This window comes from Loxodonta africana, chromosome 5 (genome assembly GCF_030014295.1).
Source record: "Loxodonta africana isolate mLoxAfr1 chromosome 5, mLoxAfr1.hap2, whole genome shotgun sequence".
Taxonomy (NCBI): Eukaryota; Metazoa; Chordata; class Mammalia; order Proboscidea; family Elephantidae; genus Loxodonta; species Loxodonta africana.
The window spans coordinates 16,997,998-17,016,732 of record NC_087346.1 but is presented as its reverse complement, the minus strand read 5'-3'; the positions used below and the strand labels follow the sequence as shown (position 1 = coordinate 17,016,732).

General features: G+C 37.6%; 1 pseudogene; it reads right to left on the bottom strand.

The window, feature by feature from the left end:
* Positions 1-243: 243 nt before the first annotated feature.
* On the bottom strand, positions 244-1,415 carry LOC100673767 (heterogeneous nuclear ribonucleoprotein A1-like; annotated as a pseudogene).
* Between the last annotated feature and the right edge of the window lie 17,320 nt (positions 1,416-18,735).

Below are 18,735 nucleotides of genomic sequence, written 5' to 3'. Positions count from 1 at the left end.
TGGAACGCTTTACAGTTCCCACAGAACAGCAACTAAAATAACCTATTATATATGAGTAGTCACAAATACAGTCCTCGAGTTTTTTTGCCCTTACACAAGTCTTGTCTAAAATATGTCTTCTTGGTAGCAGCTCTTCCCTGCCACCACTGTGCTTGGCTGAGTTCACAAATCTGTTGTAACCTGTTGCTTCCCTGTCACTTCTCTGGCTCTCCCTTCCTGCTAAGCTTCGTTTCCTGGCAGTCTTTAAAACCTGCTCCCACTGCCATTGCTACTGCTGCTGCTTCAATCTCCAGAGCCACCTTGGTTTCGCAGTTTGGCAATTATTGACCTCCCCCTCCATAAGGGCCAGAGCTTCTGCCTCCAAAGTTTCCTGCCTTCATGGGTCCAGAATTTGAAGATTAATTGTTATAATTGCCAAAATCATAGTAGCTTCCACCACCTCCAAAATTGCTTCCATCATTGCCAAATTCATTATAACCATCTCCATTGCCTCCATATCCACCACCACCATGGCTGCCACCAAAGCTACTTCACCCTCTGAAGTTTCCTCCATGACCAGAGTTGTCATTCCCACCAAAACCACCTCCATGGCCACCACCAAAGTTTCCAGAATCGCTTTGACCTCTTTGGCCGGATGAGGCACTGGCCATTTCTCGCTTTGACAGGGCTTTCCTTACTTCACAGTTGTGCCCATTCATAGTATGGCATTTCTGAATGACAATCTTGTCTACGGAGTCATGGTCATTAAAAGTAACAAAAGCAAAGCCCCTCTTCTTGCCACTGCCTTGGTCAGTCATGGTTTCAATTACTTCAATTTTCCCAAAGTGTTCAAAAATAATCTCTTAGGTGATATCCTTCGGTGTCTTTTTTAATGCTACCAACAAAGATCGAAGTAGGAACTTGGTATTTGGGAGTCTTCTCACATGAGACAGCCCTCTTTGGTCCTACAACTCTTCCATCTACCTTGTGTGTGTGGCCTTGCATTCATGGCTGCATCCACCTGCTCCACAGTAGAATAAGTGACAAACCCAAAGTCTCTGGGGTGTTTGATGTTTGGATATCTCATTACCACACAGACCGTGAGTGTCCCCCATTGCTCAAAATGGCTCCTCAGACTCTCATCGTTTGAAAGCTCAAACCTCTGAAGAGGAGTTTCCACAGCTGTTTGGGCTCTTTAGGAGACTCTGACTTAGACATGACCACAGTGGGAAGAAGACTTTAACGATGCTTTCTAGGTGGTGTCCAAAAGCAGAAAGCACCAATGAGTTTTTTAAGCATATGCTTAGCATTATAGAGTTCAGATGCCCAGATAAATTAATGAATTTTTTACTCTTACTATTTATCCAACTGTTTTAATAATGTTTAAGCACAACCACAGAAAAGAACGTTATCTACAAATGTGAAAGAAGGACAAAGTAGAAGGAGCTTACATGACTAAGTGTATAATATCTTAATCTTATGGGAAATAGTTTGGGAAAATATTTGAGGATAAGAAGGAGATTTTCAATTGTTATATTTTGGGAGCGTCTAGAGTAGAAGTGTTCTTTTTTTCTAATTTGCTTAAGAGTACTCCACAAAAAGTACACGAATAAGGTTTCAGAGCTGTTTATTTGGAAATTGGATAAAGGTTTGGTAAACCTGAGACAGATTCCAATAGTAGGCTTGAGAAGACGTAGAGAAGTAAAAACTGATTAATATGGAAAAAAATTGATATGAGAACTGAAAAATAACCCACAATGACAGTCTAGGGCATTCATCTTGTAAGAAAGCCTATTTCTCCTCCAGGTTACTTATTTGGTACATTGATGAAGACCTGTAGATAATAAAAGTAATGTAAGTGAACGTGTATCCCTTCTTTTGACCTATTTTTGCTCTATCCCCAGTCAACTAAGACTAAAAGAATATGGACCTAAGAAGATTAAATTGAAGGAAAACCAAAATCAAATCCTTTGCCGTCAGGTCAATTCCAATTCATACTGACCTCATAGGACAGAGTAGAACCACCCCATAGGGTTTCCAAGGAGCAGCTGGTAGATTTGAACCACAGACCTTTTGGTTAGTAGACGAGCTCTTAACCACTGTACGGCCAGGGCTCCAAAGTGAAAAAAAGGGCACAATAAATGCTTTAATTAATCTTCTAAAGGTTAAGAATGTGATGCTATATGTAGCTTGTGGCATCAAATCTCTCTAAGTCACCATTCTGTAAGAAGAGTGGCTATTTCTTCACTGTCTTCTTTATGTTTCTTTTAAATTTTTATTGTGTTTTAAGTGAAAGTTTGCAAATCAAGTCAGTCTCTCCTACAAAAATTTATATACACCTTGCTATATACCCCCTAATTGCTCTCCCCCAATGAGACAGCCCACTCCTTCCCTCCACTTTCTTTTCATGTCCATTCTGCCAGCTTCTGACCCCCTCTGCCCTCTCATCTCCCCTCCAGATAGGAGATGCCAACATAGTCTCAAGTGTCTACTTGATCCAAGAAGCTCATTCTTCACCAGCATCTTTTTCTATCCCATTGTCCAGGCCAATCCCCGTCTGAAAAGTTGGCTTGGGAATGGCTCCTGTCTTGGACTAACAGAAGGTCTGAGGACCATGACCACCGGGGTCCTTCTAGTCTCAGAAGTCTTTTTATGAGAGTTTGGGGCCTGCATCCCCCTGCTCTCCTGCTCCCTCAGGAGTTCTCTGTTGTGTTCCCTGTCAGGGCAGTCATCGGTTGCAGGTGGGGACCATCTAGTTCTTCTAGTCTCAGGTTGATGTAGGCTGTGATTTATGTGTCACTTTCTGTCTCTTGGGCTTGTAATTACCTTGTGTCCTTGGTATTTTTCAATTTCCTTTGATCCAGGTGGGTTGAGACCAACTGATGCATCTTAGATGGCTGCTTGCTAGCATTTAAGACCAGAGATGCCACTCTCCAAAGAGTGATGCAGAATGTTTCTTAACAGATTTTATTATGTCAATTGACTTAGATGTCCTCTGAAACCATGGTCCCCAAACCCTGCTACACTGGCCTTTGAAGCATTCAATTTATTCAGGAAACTTCTTTGCTTTTGGTTTACTCCAGTTGTGCTGACCTCCCCTGTATTGTGTGCTGTCTTTCCCTTCACCTAAAGTAGTTCTTATCTACTATCTAATTAGTGAATACTCTTCTCCCTCCCTCCCTCCATCCCCCTTCTAGTAACCACAAAAGAATGTGTTCTTCTCAGTTTAAACAATTTCTCAAGATCTTATGATAGTGATCTTAAACAATATTTGTCCTTTGGCAACTAACTTATTTCACTCAGCATAATGCCTTGCAGATTCCTCCATGTTATGAAATGTTTCACAGATTCATCACCCTTCTTTATCTATGTGTAGTATTCCATTGTGTGAATACACCATAATTTATTTATCCATTCGTCCATTGATGGACACCTTGGTGCTTCCATCTTTTTGCTATTGTAAACAGTGCTACAATGAACGTGGGTGTGCATATATGTTCTTATTAAGGCTCTTATTTCTCTAGGATATATTCCAAGGAGTGGGACTGCTGGATGTATGGTAGTTCTATTTCTAGCTTTTTAAGGAAGCACCAAATCAATTTCCAGAGTGGTTGTACAATTTCATATTTCCACCAGCAGTGTTTAAGTGTTCCAGTCTCACCACGACCTCTCCAACATTTATTATTCTGTGTTTTTTGGATTAATGCCAGCCTTGTTGGAGTAAGATGGAATCTCATTGTAGTTATTATTTGTATTTCTCTAATGGCTAATGATTCTGAGTATTTCCTCATGAATCTGTTAGCTACCTGAATGTCTTCTCCAGTGAAGTGTCTGTTCATATCTTTTGCCTATTTTTTAATTGGGTTATTTGTCTTTTTGTAGTTAAGTTTTTGCAGTATCATGTAGATTTTAGAGATCAGGCGCTGATCGGAAATTTCATAGCTAAAAACTTTTTCTCACTCTGGAGATGATCTTTTTACTCTTTTGGTGAAGTCTTTGGATGAGCATAGGTGTTTGATTTTTAGGAGCTCCCAGCTATCTACTTTTTCTTCTGCATTGTTAGTAATGTTTTGTATACTGTTTATGCCATGTATTAGGGCTCCTAACGTTGTCCCTAATTTTTCTTCCATGATCTTTATCGTTTTAGATTTTATGTTTAGGTCTTTGATCCATTTTGAGTTCTTTTTTGTGCATGGAGTGAGGTATGGGTCTTGTTTCATTTTTTTGCAGATGGATACCCAGTTGTGCCAGCACCATTTGTTAAAATGACTGTCTTTTCCCCATTTAACTCCTTTGAGGCCTTTGTCAAGTATCACCTCCTCATATGTGGATGGATTTATGTCTGGATTCTGAATTCTGTTCCATTGGTCTATGTATCTGTTGTTGTACCAGTACCAGGCTGTTTTGACTACTGTGGCAGTATAACAGGTTCTAAAATCAGGTAGAGTGAGGCCTCCCACTTTATTCTTCTTTTTCAGTTATGCGTTACTTATTCAGGGCCTCTTTCCCTTCCATATGAAGTTGGTGACTTGTTTCCCCATCTCATTAAAGAATGTCATTGGAGTTTGGACCAGAATTGCATTAAATCTATAGATCGCTTTTGGTAGAATCCACATTTTTACAATGTTAAGTCTTCCTATCCATGAGCAAGGTATGTTTTCCCACTTATGTTGATCTCTTGGTTTCGTACAGAAGTGTTTTGTAGTTTTCTTTGTGTAAGTCTTCTACCTCTCTGGTAAGATTTATTCCTAAGTATTTTATCTTCTTGGGGGCTACTGTAAATGGTATTGGTTTGGTGATTTCCTCTTCTTTGCTCTTTTTGTTGGTGTAGAGGAATCCAATGATTTTTGTTTGTTTATCTTGTATCTGATTCTCTGCTGAACTCTTCTATTAGTTTCAATAGTTTTCTTGAGGATCCCTTAGAGTTTTCTGTGTATAAGATCATGTCGTCTGCAAATAAAGATAATTTTACTTCTTTCTTGCCAGTCTGGTTGCCCTTTATTTCTTTATTTAGCCTAATTCCTCTGGCTAGGATATCCGGCACAATGTTGAGTAAGAGTGGTGATAAAGCGCATCCTTGTCTGGTTCCCGATCTCAAGGGGAATGCTTTCAGACTGTCCTCATTTAGAGTGATGTTGGCTGTTGGCTTTGTATAAATGCCCTTTATTATGTTGAGAAATTTTCCTTCTATTCCTATTTTGCTGAGAGTTTTTATATGAATGAGTTTTGAGCTTTGTCAAATGCCTTTTCTGCATCAATTGATAAAACCATGTGATTCTTGTCTTTTGTTTTCTTTATGTGGTGGATTACATTAATTGTTTTTCTAATGTTGAACCATCCCTGCATACCTGGTATGAATCCCACTTGGTCATGGTGAATCATTTTTTTGATATGTTGTTGAATTCTAGTGGCTAGAATTTTGTTGAGGATTTTTACTTCTAAGTTCATGAGGGATATAAGTCTGTAATTTTGGTTTTTTGTGGTGTCTTTACCTGGTTTTGGTATCAGGAATATGCTGGCATCATAGAAAGAGTTTGGGAGTCTTATGTCCTTTTCTATACTTTGAAATACCTTTAGTAGTAGTGGTGTTAACTCTTCTCTGAAAGTTTGGTAAAACTCTGCAGCGAAGCCATCTGGGCAGGGCTTTTTGTTGTTGTTGTTGGGAGTTTTTTTTATTACCTTTTCAATCACTTCTTTTGTTATGGGTCTATTTAGTTCTTCTACCTCTGTTTTTGTTAGTTTAGGTAAGTAGTGCGTTTCTAGGAATTCATCCACTTCTTCTAGGTTTTCAAATTTGTTTGAGTACAGTTTTTCATAGTAATCTGATATGATTCTTTTAATTTCAGTTGGGTCTGTTGTAATATCGCCCATCTCAAGTCTTATTTGAGTTATTTGCATCCTCTCCTGTTTTTCTTTTTTCAGTTTGGCCAATGGTTTGTCAATTTTGTTGACATTTTTGAAAGAACCAGGTTTTGGTCTTGGTAATTCTTTCAATTGTTCTTCTAGTTCATTTAGTTCTGCTCTAATTTTTATTATTTGTTTTCTTCTGGTGCCTGAGTGTTTCTTTTGTTGCTCTCTTTCTATTTGTTCAAGTTGTAGGGATAATTATTTGATTTTGGCCCTTTCTTCTTTTTCGATGTGTGCATTTATTGATGTAAACTGACCTCTGAGCACTGCTTTCACTGTGTCCCAAAGGTTCTGATGGGGAGTGTTTTCATTCTCATTGGATTCTTTGAATTTCTTTATTCCATCCTTAATGCCTTCCATAATCCAGTCTTTTTTGAGCAGGATATTGTTCAGTTTCCAAGTGTTTGATTTGTTTTCCCTGATTTCTCTGTTATTGATTTCTACTTTTATGGCCTTATGGTCATAGAAGATGTTTTGTAATATTTCAATGTTTTGGATTCTGCTAAGGCTTACTTTATGACCTAATATGTGGTCTATTCTAGAGAATGTTCCATGTGCACTAGAAAAGAAATTACACTTGGTTGCTGTTGGATGGAATGTTCTGTATATGCCTACGAGGTCAAGTTGGTTGATTGTGGCATTTAGAGCTTCCGTGTCTTTATTGAGCTTCTTTCTGGATGTCCTGTCCTTCACCAAAAGTGGTGTGTTGAAGTCTCCTACTATTATTGTGGGGCTGTCTATCTCACTTTTCAGTGCTGATAGAGTTTGTTTTATTTATCTTGCAGCCCTGTCATTGGGTGCATAAATATTTAATATGGTTATATCTTCTTGGTGTATTGTCCCTTTAATCATTATATAGTGTCCTTCCTTATCCTTTCTGATGGATTTAACTTTAAAGTCTATTTTGTCAGAAATTAATATTGTTACTCTCACTCTTTTTTGATTGTTGTTTGCTTGATATATTTTTTTCCATCCTTTTAGTTTGTGTCTCTAAGCCTAAGGTGTGTCTCTTGTAGGCAGCATATAGGCAGATCCTGTTTTTTAATCCATTCTGCCATTCTCTGTCTCTTTATTGGTGCATTTAGTCCATTCACTTTCAGCGTAATTATTGATAGGTATGAATTTAGTGCTATCATTTTGATGTCTTTTTTTGTTTGTTGTTGACAGTTTCTTTTTACCACTTAATTTTTTGTGCTGAGTAGTTTATATATTGTCTTTTCCTCGTATTCCTTTTTGCTGATTTTGTTTCTTCTGAGTCTCTATTTTTATCTCGTATTTTATTTTGATGTATAGGGTAGTTTGTCTCCTTAGTGCTTACCTTAATATTTACCCGTTTTTCTAAATTTAAACTTAACTTTTATTTCTTTGTATCGCCTTGTCTTCCTCTCCATATGAGAAATCTATGACTACATTTCTTAATCCTTTCTTATCATTTTAATGTAGTCTTCTTTAACATGATACCACCACTGTTTCCCCATTTTGAGCATTTTTTATCTTGATTTATTTTTGTGCTTTCCCTGTTTGTGTTGCCATCTGATTGCTCTGTCCAGTGTTCTAGTCTTGGGTCGATACCTGATATTATTGGGTTTCTAACCAAAGAACTTCCTTTAGTATTTCTTGCAGTTTTGGTTTGGTTTTCACACGTTCCCTAAACTTCTTTTAATCTGGAAATGTCCTAATTTCACCTTCATATTTGAGAGAGAGTTTTGCTGGATATAAGATTCTTGGCTGGCAATTTTTTGCCTTCAATTTTTTATATGTCATCCCACTGGCTTCTTGCCTGCATGGTTTCTGCCAAGTAGTCTGAGCTTATTCTTGTTGACTCTCCTTTCTAGGTGACTTTTCATTTATCCCTAGCTGCTCTTAAAATTCTCTCTTTATCTTTGGTTTTGGCAAGTGTGATTATAATATGTCTTGGTGACTTTCTTTTAAAATCTACCTCATGTGGCATTTGATGAGCGTCTTGGGTAGATATCTTCTCATTTTTCATGATATTGGGGAAGTTTTCTGCCAACAAATCTTCAAAAAATTCTCTCTGTATTTTCTGTTCTCCCTCTCTGTTCTGGTACTCCAATCACTCATTGGTTATTTCCCTTGATAGAGTCCCATGTGATTCTTATGTTTTCTTCATTTTTTTTAATTCTTTTATCTGATTTTTCTTATATATTGGTGCCATGTTCTTTATCTATAAGTTCACAAATTCTGCCTTCCATTTGCTCAATTTTGCTCCTCTGACTTTCTATTGAGTTGTTTAATTTCTGTAATTCTGTTAGTTTTCTGAATTTCTTATTGCTTTCTGTGTATTTTTCCAGCTTACTAAATTTTTTATTATGTTCCTGAATAACCTTTTTAATTCCTTCAACTGCTTTATCTGTGTGTTCCTTAGCTTGTTCTGCGTATTGCCTGATTTCCTTCCTGATGTCTTGAAGGGTTCTGTATATTAATCTTTTGTATTCTGCTCATGTAATTCCAGGAAGCCACTTTCATCTAGAAGATCCTTGATTCTTTGTTTTGAGAGCTTGTTGAGGCAATCATTGTCCATTTCTTTATGTGACTTGATATTGACAGGTGTCTCCAAGTCATCTATAAGCTATTGTATTTATTTTATGTTTGCTTACTGTATCATAACTTCTTTGTTTTGTTTTGATATGCTCAAATGGGTTGCTTGAGTGAGTTATCTTGATTATTTTCAGCTTTGGAGCTCTGACTTCCTGTTGCCAGATGGCTAGAGTTGTTATCATGTATATCAGTCTAGGAGTCCATTCACTTTTCTTGTATGAATTCAGCTCAGGTGTTCAGATAGCTGATCATCAAGCCTGTGGTACAGGCTCTGTCCTACAGTCTTAGAGTGGCAGGGGTGCTGGTGTAGGTACCGGTATCTGGTTGTAGCAGGGGGCTCATGATCTGAACAAGGCAGGGAGATGAGAATCATCCCCCACGTGTCTGTGAGGAAAGCATGTCCCTGTTTCCTTGAGTGTACAGGTCGCTGGGTTCTGCAGATGGACCATGGGCACCCATTGTTTTTGGTTGTAAGGACTGGGAGGTACCAGTTATCCTTGGATGCCTGTCATGGGCAGCAGTGTGACCTGAGTGGAGCTACCAGTCCTTAGGCCCCTGATGTGGGCAGGTGAGGACCCTGTTTAATAGGCAAAGCAGTGTCAAACATTAAACACCCACCTCTCCACTGCACAGCTGAAACAGTTGTAGTTTGTAAACAAGGGCCTATTCTCCTAAAATAGGCCCACATGGGTCCATGCGGGGGAAAGGTACTCAAAGTCCATGGACCATTTATGCCTGCATAGGAGCCACTTCTGTCCTGAGCTCCTCGGGTTAGAGAAGCTGGCAAAGTATCTTTACCCCAATTGTGAATTTATTCCTTCCTCAAGGCTGGGAGGATGGCTCTAGTTGCTCAACAGGGCCTATCTCAGGCCCAGTGAAATCAACAGCCACTGAAGCCAGCGTGGGGCTGGGAAGCTCAGTAAAATAAAAACAAGTACTAGCTTTTGCCGAAAGTGTTGTTCTTCTGTGGTTGCAGAGGTGTGAGTAGGCTGTGTGGCTGGCTGCTTCTCCCTGAGGAAACTGAAACTGAATGCTACTACCAGCCCACTGCAGCCGCTCCTGGGAATGGTGCTTGCGGGCTCCCAGTGATTCAGGTCGGTAACTCCTCTCTACTTCTGAACCGTCTCTTTATCCCCCGGGGCTCAGTTCATTTTCTAACTTTTTCTTTGATGTTCAGTGCTCCTAGTTTGTCATAAATATACTCATTTCACTTGTTTTTTGGGGTCTTTGTTGTAAGAGTGCTCACCGGAAGCGTCCGTCTATTCTGCCATCTTGGCCCTGCCTCCTCTTGTTTTTTTAACTTGCATGAATTTTATTACTTAAGTAGTTGTACACAATGTGTTCTTCATCACCAGACTGAGCCAGGTCCCATGCAGATCCACATGCAGGTCACTGCCATGCATCGAGATTTATAGTCCATGAGTAAATATCTCTAAGCAGCTTTTCCTTAAATTACTTATGGTTCAGCTTTAAAGTATTTCATCCTCATGAACTTTATTTATGTGATATTTATTGTTCTTATTTACTACCAGATATATGCAAATCCTGGAATTTAAGTAATTTGGCTGTCCTTCAGGCAGAGAGTTCAAATTTATCTGCTGTAGCTCCATGTTACCTCCAAGAAATGCCTTTGTTTCCCATTAGGTCTGAAATTGTTATAGCTGTTAGGTACCTTTGAGTCAGTTCTGACTCATAGTGACCTCATGTACAACAGAACAAAACACTGCTCCATCCTGTACCATCCTCACAATTGTTGTTATGCTTGAGCCTATTATTGCAGCCACAGTGTCTATCCATCTCCTTGAGGGTCTTTCTGTTTTTTGCTGACACCCTACAGAGCATGATGTCCTTTTCCAGAGACTGATCCCTCTGGATAACATGTCCAAAGTATGTGAGACATAGTCTTGCCATCCTTGTTTCTAAGGAGCATTCTGCCTGTACTTCATCCAAGATAGATTGTTTTCCTTCCGTGGTATATTCAATATCCTTCCCCAACACCATAATTCAAAGGTGTCAACTCTTCTTTGGTCTTCCTTAATCATCGTCCAGCTTTTGCATTCATTTGAGGTGATTGAAAAAACTGAGAAATGGGTCAGGTGCACCTTAGTCTTCAAGGTGACATCTTGACTTTAACACTTAAAAGAGATCTTTTGCAGCAGATTTGCCCAATGTAATGGATTCTTTGATTTCTTGACTGCCACCTCCATGGGTTTTGATTGTGGATTCAAGTAAAATGAAATCCTTGACAACTTCAATCTTTTCTCCATTTATCAGGATGTTGCTTATTGGTCCAGTTGTGAGGGTTTTTGTTTTCTTTATGTTGAGGTGTAATCCATACTGAAGGCTAGAGTCTTTGATCTTCATTGGTAAGTACTTCAAATCCTCTTCACTTTCAGCAAGCATGGTTGTGTCATTCGCATAGCACAGGTGAGTCTTCCTTCAATCCTGATGCTCTGCTCTTCCTCATATAGTCCAGTCTCTTGGATTATTTCCTTAGCATACAGATTGAATAAGTATGGTGAAAGGATGGATCCCTGACTCACACATTTCCTTAATTTAAACCACATAATATCTCCTTGTTCTGCTCAAACAAGTGCCTTTTGATCTATGTACTGGTTCCTCATAAGCACAATTAAGTGTTCAGAAATTCCCATTCTTCACGATATTATCCGTAACTTGTTATGATCCACACATGTTGAATGCCTTTGCATAGTCAATAAAACACAGGTAAATATCTCTCTACTATTCTCTCCTTTCAGCCTGGATTCATCTGACATCAGCATGATGTCCCATGTTCAGTGTCCTCTTCTGAATCTGGCTTGAATTTCTGGCAGTTCCCTGTTGGTATAATGCCGTATCCACTTTTGAATGATCTCCAGCACAATTTTACTTGCATGTAATGCTAATGATATTGTTAGATAATTTCCATATTTGGTTGGATCACCTTTCTTTGGAATAGGCATAAATATGTGTCTCTTCCAGTCACTTGGCCAGGTGTCTTTCTTCCAAATTTCTCAGCATAAACAAGTGAGTACTTCCAATACGGCATTCATTTGTTGAAAACTGTCAATTTGTGAAGCCTTGTTTTTCACCAGTGCCTTCAGTGTAGCTTGGACCTCTTCTTTCAGTACCATTGGTTCTTGATGATATGCTGCCTCCTGAAATGGTTAAATATTGACCAATTCTTTTGGTACAGCGAATCTGTGTATTACTTCCATCTTCTTTTGATGCTTCCTGTGCCATTCAGTATTTTCCCCAAGTTTAATATTTTTACCAACTTCTGCAGTCTGAAATTGATCAAACATGCAACTAGGATGCATCGATAATTACTAGGGCTTGGATTGTAAAAGTTGGAAACAAAGAACATGGATCAGTATTTGGAAAATATGGCCTTGGTGAGAAATTATCTCAGAGATAGCATGATAGAATTCTGCAAGATAACCACTTCTTCATTGAAAATACCTTTTATCAATGCATAAACAGCAACTATACACATGAACCTCACCAGATGGAATACACAGGAATCAAGTCAACTATATCTGTGGAAAGAGACAACCGAAAAACTCAGTATTGTCAGTCATAACAAGGCCAGGGGCCATGTGTGGAAGAGACCATAAACTGCTCTTATGGAAGTTCAAGTTGAAGCTGAAGAAAATCAGAGCAAGTCCATGAAAGCCAAAGTACGACCTTTAGTATATCCTACCTGAATTTAGAGACCATCTCAAGAATAGATAAAAAATATTGAACACTAATGATTGAAGATCAGACATGTTGTGGAATGACATCAAGGACATCATACAAGAAGAAAACAAGAGGTCATTAAAAAGATAGGAAAGAAAGAATAGACCAAAATGGATGTCAGAAGAGACTCTGAAACTTGCCCTAGAATGTCCAGTAGCTAAAGCAAAAGGAAAAAGTGATGAAGAAAAAGAGCTGACCAGAATATTTCAAAGGGTGGTTCAAGAAGTCAAAATAAAATATCATAGTGACATGTTCAAAGACCTGGAGTTAGAAAACCAAAAGGGAAGATCATGCTCAGCATTTCTCAAGCTGAAAAAACTGAAGAAAAAATTCAAGCCTCAAGTTGCAATACTGAAGGTCTGAAATTAGGGAACTTAATAAATATTCTGGATTTTTATGGATAAAAATCATACACACACACACACATATATATATACTTCTGGTTGAAGATAAAGGATGGAGCATATGAAAATTGACCATTCTATTCCTAAAACATAGAAATGATACAAATAAATGATTACTTTTTAAAATATTAAAGTATAGAGGCAAGTACATAAGCTAAACAGCTAAATATCTGTATAATAGAAAACGATAACTTAGAAGAATAAAAAAGAGGAAAGTAATTTAATAAAAAAGAGGAAAGTAATTTAATATTCACAGTAGGATGCATGTAGTCTATGAATATGGAGTCAAATACAGGCTATGGCATTGAAAGGGGCTGTAGGCTAGACCAGAAGTCCCTGGGTGGTGTAAATAGTTAAGTGCTCAACTATTAGCCAAAAGGTTGGCAGTTCAAATGCACCCAGAGGTGTCTTGTAAGACAGACCTGGTGATCTTGTCCTGAAAAGTCACACCCTCGAAAATCCGATGGAGTAGTAGTACTCTGCACACATCGGGTCACCATGAGTTGGAATCAACTTGACTGCAACTAACAACAGCAATAATGGAATGATTCCCCATATAAAGCTGGAAACCAACTGTACCTACCCATAGCCTAGTGCAGACACAAAGGCTTTAGAATGGGCATAAAGTTTTGTCTCTACCATCTTAACAAAGGGGAATCCTTTATTATACTTTTCAAGTATAATCCAATTATTTGGTCACGTGACCTGATTCCTTCAAATTAAGTAATTTTTTAAGCAGTTGGAAAAGTTGAGTAGCTACTGGTATAAAATGCAACTCAGAATTAATTACCATACTTTTACTTATTTGTATTTTTAGAATTTAGTGATTATTAGGCAACATTTATGAATCCAGAGGTGGCAAAATCAGTTAAGCACTCAGCTACTCACCAAAAGGCTGGCAGTTTGAACCCACCCAAATGAACTTCGGAATCAAGGCCTGGCACTCTGCTTCCAAAACATCACAGCCTTGGAAATTCCACGGAGTGCAGTTCTACTCTGCACACATGAAGTCCTCATAAGTCGGAATCAACTTTATAGCAACTGGTTTGGTTTGGTTTTAGGCTATATTTCGGATCAATATTTAAAATATATGTGTCAGTATTGTACCTTTCCCCTTTTCAATCTATATGCTGAACAAATATCCATGAAGCTGGACTATGTGAAGAAGAACAAAGCATCAAGCGTGGAAGAAAACTCATAAACAACCTGAAATATGCAAATGACACAAACTTGCTTGCGAAAAATGATAACTTTAAGCACTTACTCATGAAGGTCAAAGACTACAGCCTTCAGTATGATTACACCTGAACGTCATGAAAACAAAAATCTTCACAATTGGACTAATAAACAATATCACAATAAATGGGGAAAAATGAAGCTGTCAATGGTTTCATTTTACTTAAATCAACAATCAACAACCACGGAAGCAATAATCGAGAAATCAAACAACATATTGCATCCGGCATATCTGCTGCAAAAGATTCTTTAAAGTTTTAAAAAGCAAAGATGTCACTTTGATGACTAAGGTCAGCCTGACCCAGCCATGGTCTTTTCACTTGCCTCATATGCATGTTAAAGCTGGACAATAAAAAAGGAGAAAAGAAAAAGAATTCATGCATTCGAACTGTGGTGTCGTCAAAGAATACTGAATATACTGTGGACTGCCAGGAGAATGAACAAATCGGTCCTAGAAGAAATACAACCAGAATGCACCTTAAAAGCAAGAATGACAAGACTTCAGCTTGCTTACTTTGAACACATCATCAGGAAAGACGAGTTGCTAGAAAATATCATGTATTGTAAAGTCGTGGGTCAGAGAAAACTAGCGACGTTGTCAATGAGATGGATCGACACAGTAGCCACGACGATGGACTCACACACCAACGATCGCGAAGATGGCTCGGGACTTGGCATCATTTTGTTCTGCTGTACATGGGGTGACCATGAGTCGGAGCCGGCACGACAGTAGCTAACAACGACAGTAGTATAACAATTCAATTGGTGATTGTGGGAGTTGAGTACACTATCCTGCAAAATTTGAAGTCACTTCAGCATAAATTAAGGAAAATATATCTATAATTACCATGGAAAGAAACAAGAATATTCTATTTGGGTACAGATCCTCCGAGAGAGAGACAGCATGATGATACATGTGGCTAAAGCCATTAATCACTGCAAATGGCAGTACAAAAGTAATTTTACTTACAAGTTGGATTTCAGGTCTGCTAAAATATGACAGGATTAAAATAAAAAAAGAAAATGTACAAAAACTTTTAATGAGACCCTATAAATTAGGAAATACACATTAAAGAAAAAAGTCAAGGAAATTTAATTACATAATTAATAGACATTTTTTAATAAGATTAGATGAAAAGAAGAGAAATCATTTCAAAGACAGAACATGCAGAAACTGATGTAAAAACAGTTTTCCGGTCATTAAACTATTTTTTGATGAAAATGTAAAAGATGACAAAACTACATCAAGATCAAGTTACTTGAAGAAATATCATCCCCAAAGGCTTTGGTTTTCTTTTGTAGCTTGGTATATTTCCACAAAGAAGTAGCAGAAGTTCAGACATATGAGGTACATTTTTTAAAGCACAGTCAAGTCAACCGCATTTACCACTGAGAAAGTCAACACCTAAGATACAGAGCAACTGGGAAATGAAATTCCATCATTTGTGTTTGCTTTTAATACAGCCTGGTAAGAGGAACACACACATACATAACCGAGTTTATTCCCATTGTGGAAGTACAGTACATTTTCAGAAATGGTGTTTGAACCTTTTCCTGCTTTTGCTTTCTCTTTTGCTATAAATAGCTCAGCTGGGAATCATGTGATCATTTCAGCCAATGAATGAGGAAGCATCTGTTTATTGAAAATGTTGACAATGAGGGAACAAGAGGTAATGAATTGTAGACATTTCTGTGGCAGCGTGAAATAAGGCGTGGCGGGGTGGCAATGGGCTGAAGGGGCTGTCTGCTCCAGGTGCAAGCAATAAAGGAGTGAATTGTTTGTAAAGAAATTAAAAATTACAACAATAAAATTTGGCCAGCTTATTATTATTATCATATGTCCACAATTCAAAACAAGGTCAATGATAGAACTCCTCGCCCCCCCAAAAAATTTTTTTTGTTTGTCTAAGTAACGGATTGGCAAACTTTTTTTGAATACATCCAGATAGTATTTTTAGCTTTTCATTACATAAGGTCTCTGTCACAACTGCTCAACTCTGCCGTTACAGTAGAAAAGTAGAAATAGATGTACACAAATGTGTGAATAGTTTGTGTTCCAATAAAACTTTATTTATGAACACTAAAATTTGATTTTCATGTTATAAAATATCATTCTTATTTTTATTTTTTTCAACCATTCGTAGCTTACTAGCTGCTAAAAAACAGATGCAGGATTGAATTTGCCCAGCAAGCTGTAGTTTGTATATCTCTGCTCAGTTCTAAACAATTGTTGTTGTTACTGTTGAGTTTTAATAATATACATGTAAGCCCCAAATTAACATATGTTAATTATTTACCTTTACCTTTAACAAACAAAGTATTCTACAAGGAAGTTAATTTGGAAAACTCTGTGTAACCCAAGTAGCCCCAACACAAGGGGACTCAGCTGCCCCAGCTACCACATTATTTCGAGAGTAAATTGGTAATAATTTGAAATGAACTCCAGCTCCTGCGGTTCAACATGTTATTGCATCTGTAAGTCCAAATAAATAAGGATAGCAGAGATTGTAATGGTAAAGAGGCAGAATTGAGTTACTTCAATATTGTCATTCTATGTGGAAATCATTCTTTGAATTTTGCAGCCTTCATCTTTGAAGGCATTTCTTCATGCATTTTTTTTCTATTTTCCAAAAAATACATTAATGAAGCTCCATTTATTATTTTGTATTTTGCTATTCATGATTTTGTTGTTATATAAGATAATCCATTATTAAAAGGTAGGCATGATAGCCTTGTCCCTGCATTTTCTTCTAACAATTTTATGGTTCTAATTTTCATATCTAGGTCCTTAATCCATTATGAATTTGTTTTTGTGTGTGGTGTGAGGCATGGATCCTCTGCCATTTTTCTGCAAGCAGAAATCCAGTTTTCCCAACCTCGTTTGTTGCAGAGACTCTTCTTTCCACATTGAATGGACTTAGTACCCTGTCAAAATCAGCTGACCATAGATAGATGTGTGGGTTTATTTCTGGACTCTCAATTCTATTGGCCTATGTGCCCATTATTATACCAGTACCAGGCTGTTTTGATTATTGTAGCTATATAATATGTTTTGAAATGAGGAAATGCGAGTCTTCCTACTTTGTTCTCCTTCAAAATTGCTTTAGCTATTCAGGACGGCTGACAATTCTGTATACAGTTGAGGGTTGGTTTTTACTTTTCTAGAAGAAGGCTGTTGGAATTTTGATCTGGATTGTGCTGAATCTGTAGATCACTTTGAGTAGAATTGACATCTTAAAAATATTAACTCTTCCAATCCATGAACATGAAATATTTTTCTATTTATTTGTCTTTAATCTCTTTATTCAGTATTTTATAATTTTCATTGTAAAAGTCTTTCACATCTCTGGTTAAATTTTACTTTTTTTCCATCAAAAGACATTACCAAAAAAAAAAAAGAAAAACTACCAATTGGGAGAATATCTTTGGAAGCAATATATCCAATAACAATCTAACAACTCAAATATATGTAAAATTTTGATAGCGAACAACAAAAAGACAAATAACCCAATCAAAAAATGGGCAAAGGACTTGAATAGACATTTCACCAAAGAGAATATTTAAATGGCCACCAAATACATAAAAAGATGCTGAACACATTTGCCATCAGAGAGATGCAACTCAAAACTAAAACAAGCTACCATTTCACTCCAACTAGAATGAATGAGATTAAAGAGACAAAGAAAAAACGGAAAATAACAAAAGTTGTTGAGAATGTGGGGAAATTTGAACCCTTGTCCACTGTTGGTGGGAATGCAAAATGGTAGAGCTTTCGTGGAAAACAATGTGGCAGTTCCTCCAAAAACTAAAAAATAGAACTACCATATGACCCAGCAATTCTAGTGCTAGTAATATGCCCAAGAGATTTCAAAGCCGTGATGCAAAAAGACATATTTACACCAATGATCATTGCAGCATTATTCACAATACCCAAAAGGTGGTAATAATCTAAATGCTCATCAGTAGACAAATGGATAAACAAAATATGGTCCATACATACAGTGGAATACTAAGCCAGAAAGAGAAATGAAGCCCTAATACATGCTCCAACATGAATGGAACGTAAAGACATTATGTTGAGTGAAATAAGTCAATCACAAAAGGAGAAGTATTATATAACCTCACTTATATAAAAAGACAAGAACAACAGATGTATCAAGACCAAAGGTTATAGTGGTTACCAGGGCTGGAAGGGAGAAAGGGGGAATTACTGCTTATGGATCACTCTGTTTGTTTATGGTAATGGAAAATTCACATTGATTAAGGGTGAGTTGCACAGCCAATTAATGTAATTGATGACAATAAGCTGTACACCTGTAAAAAGTTGAATTGGCAAAAATATACAGATATATTTACAACAACAAAAAGAACAGCTGCTGAGGTTGCTGATGTACAACCAAACATCTACAGGATTTAGTTCATTGGTTTGGCAGTTTAGCATCATGGTTTCATGCAACATCCCAGTTAGTTGGCTTAATAATGTGCTCAGTGCTTCTGTTCTACCTCCTAATTTGTTATGTAGTGCCTGGGGTCTTAAAAGCTTGCAAACATCCATCCAAGGTACAACAATTGGCCTGGAGCAGCAGAAGAAGGAGAGTTAGGAACAGGAAGAAAAATATGGAATGTGTGGCTAATGCCTCCATGAATAACTGCCTTTTTTGTCATGAAACTAGAAGAACAGCATGGTGTTCAGCTACCATTAATGATTGTTTTGATTAAAGATTCTTTAGAAGAATCCTGATCAAAAGGGGGGAAATGTAGAATATAAGTTCGAATTCTCATGGACTCCAGGCTTTCTGGAGGCATTGAGGGTGGATGAACCCCCAAAACTATTGCCCTGAGATAATCTTTAAACCTTAAACCTAAATTATCCCCTGGAGCCTTCTTGGAACCAAACAATAATTTAGCT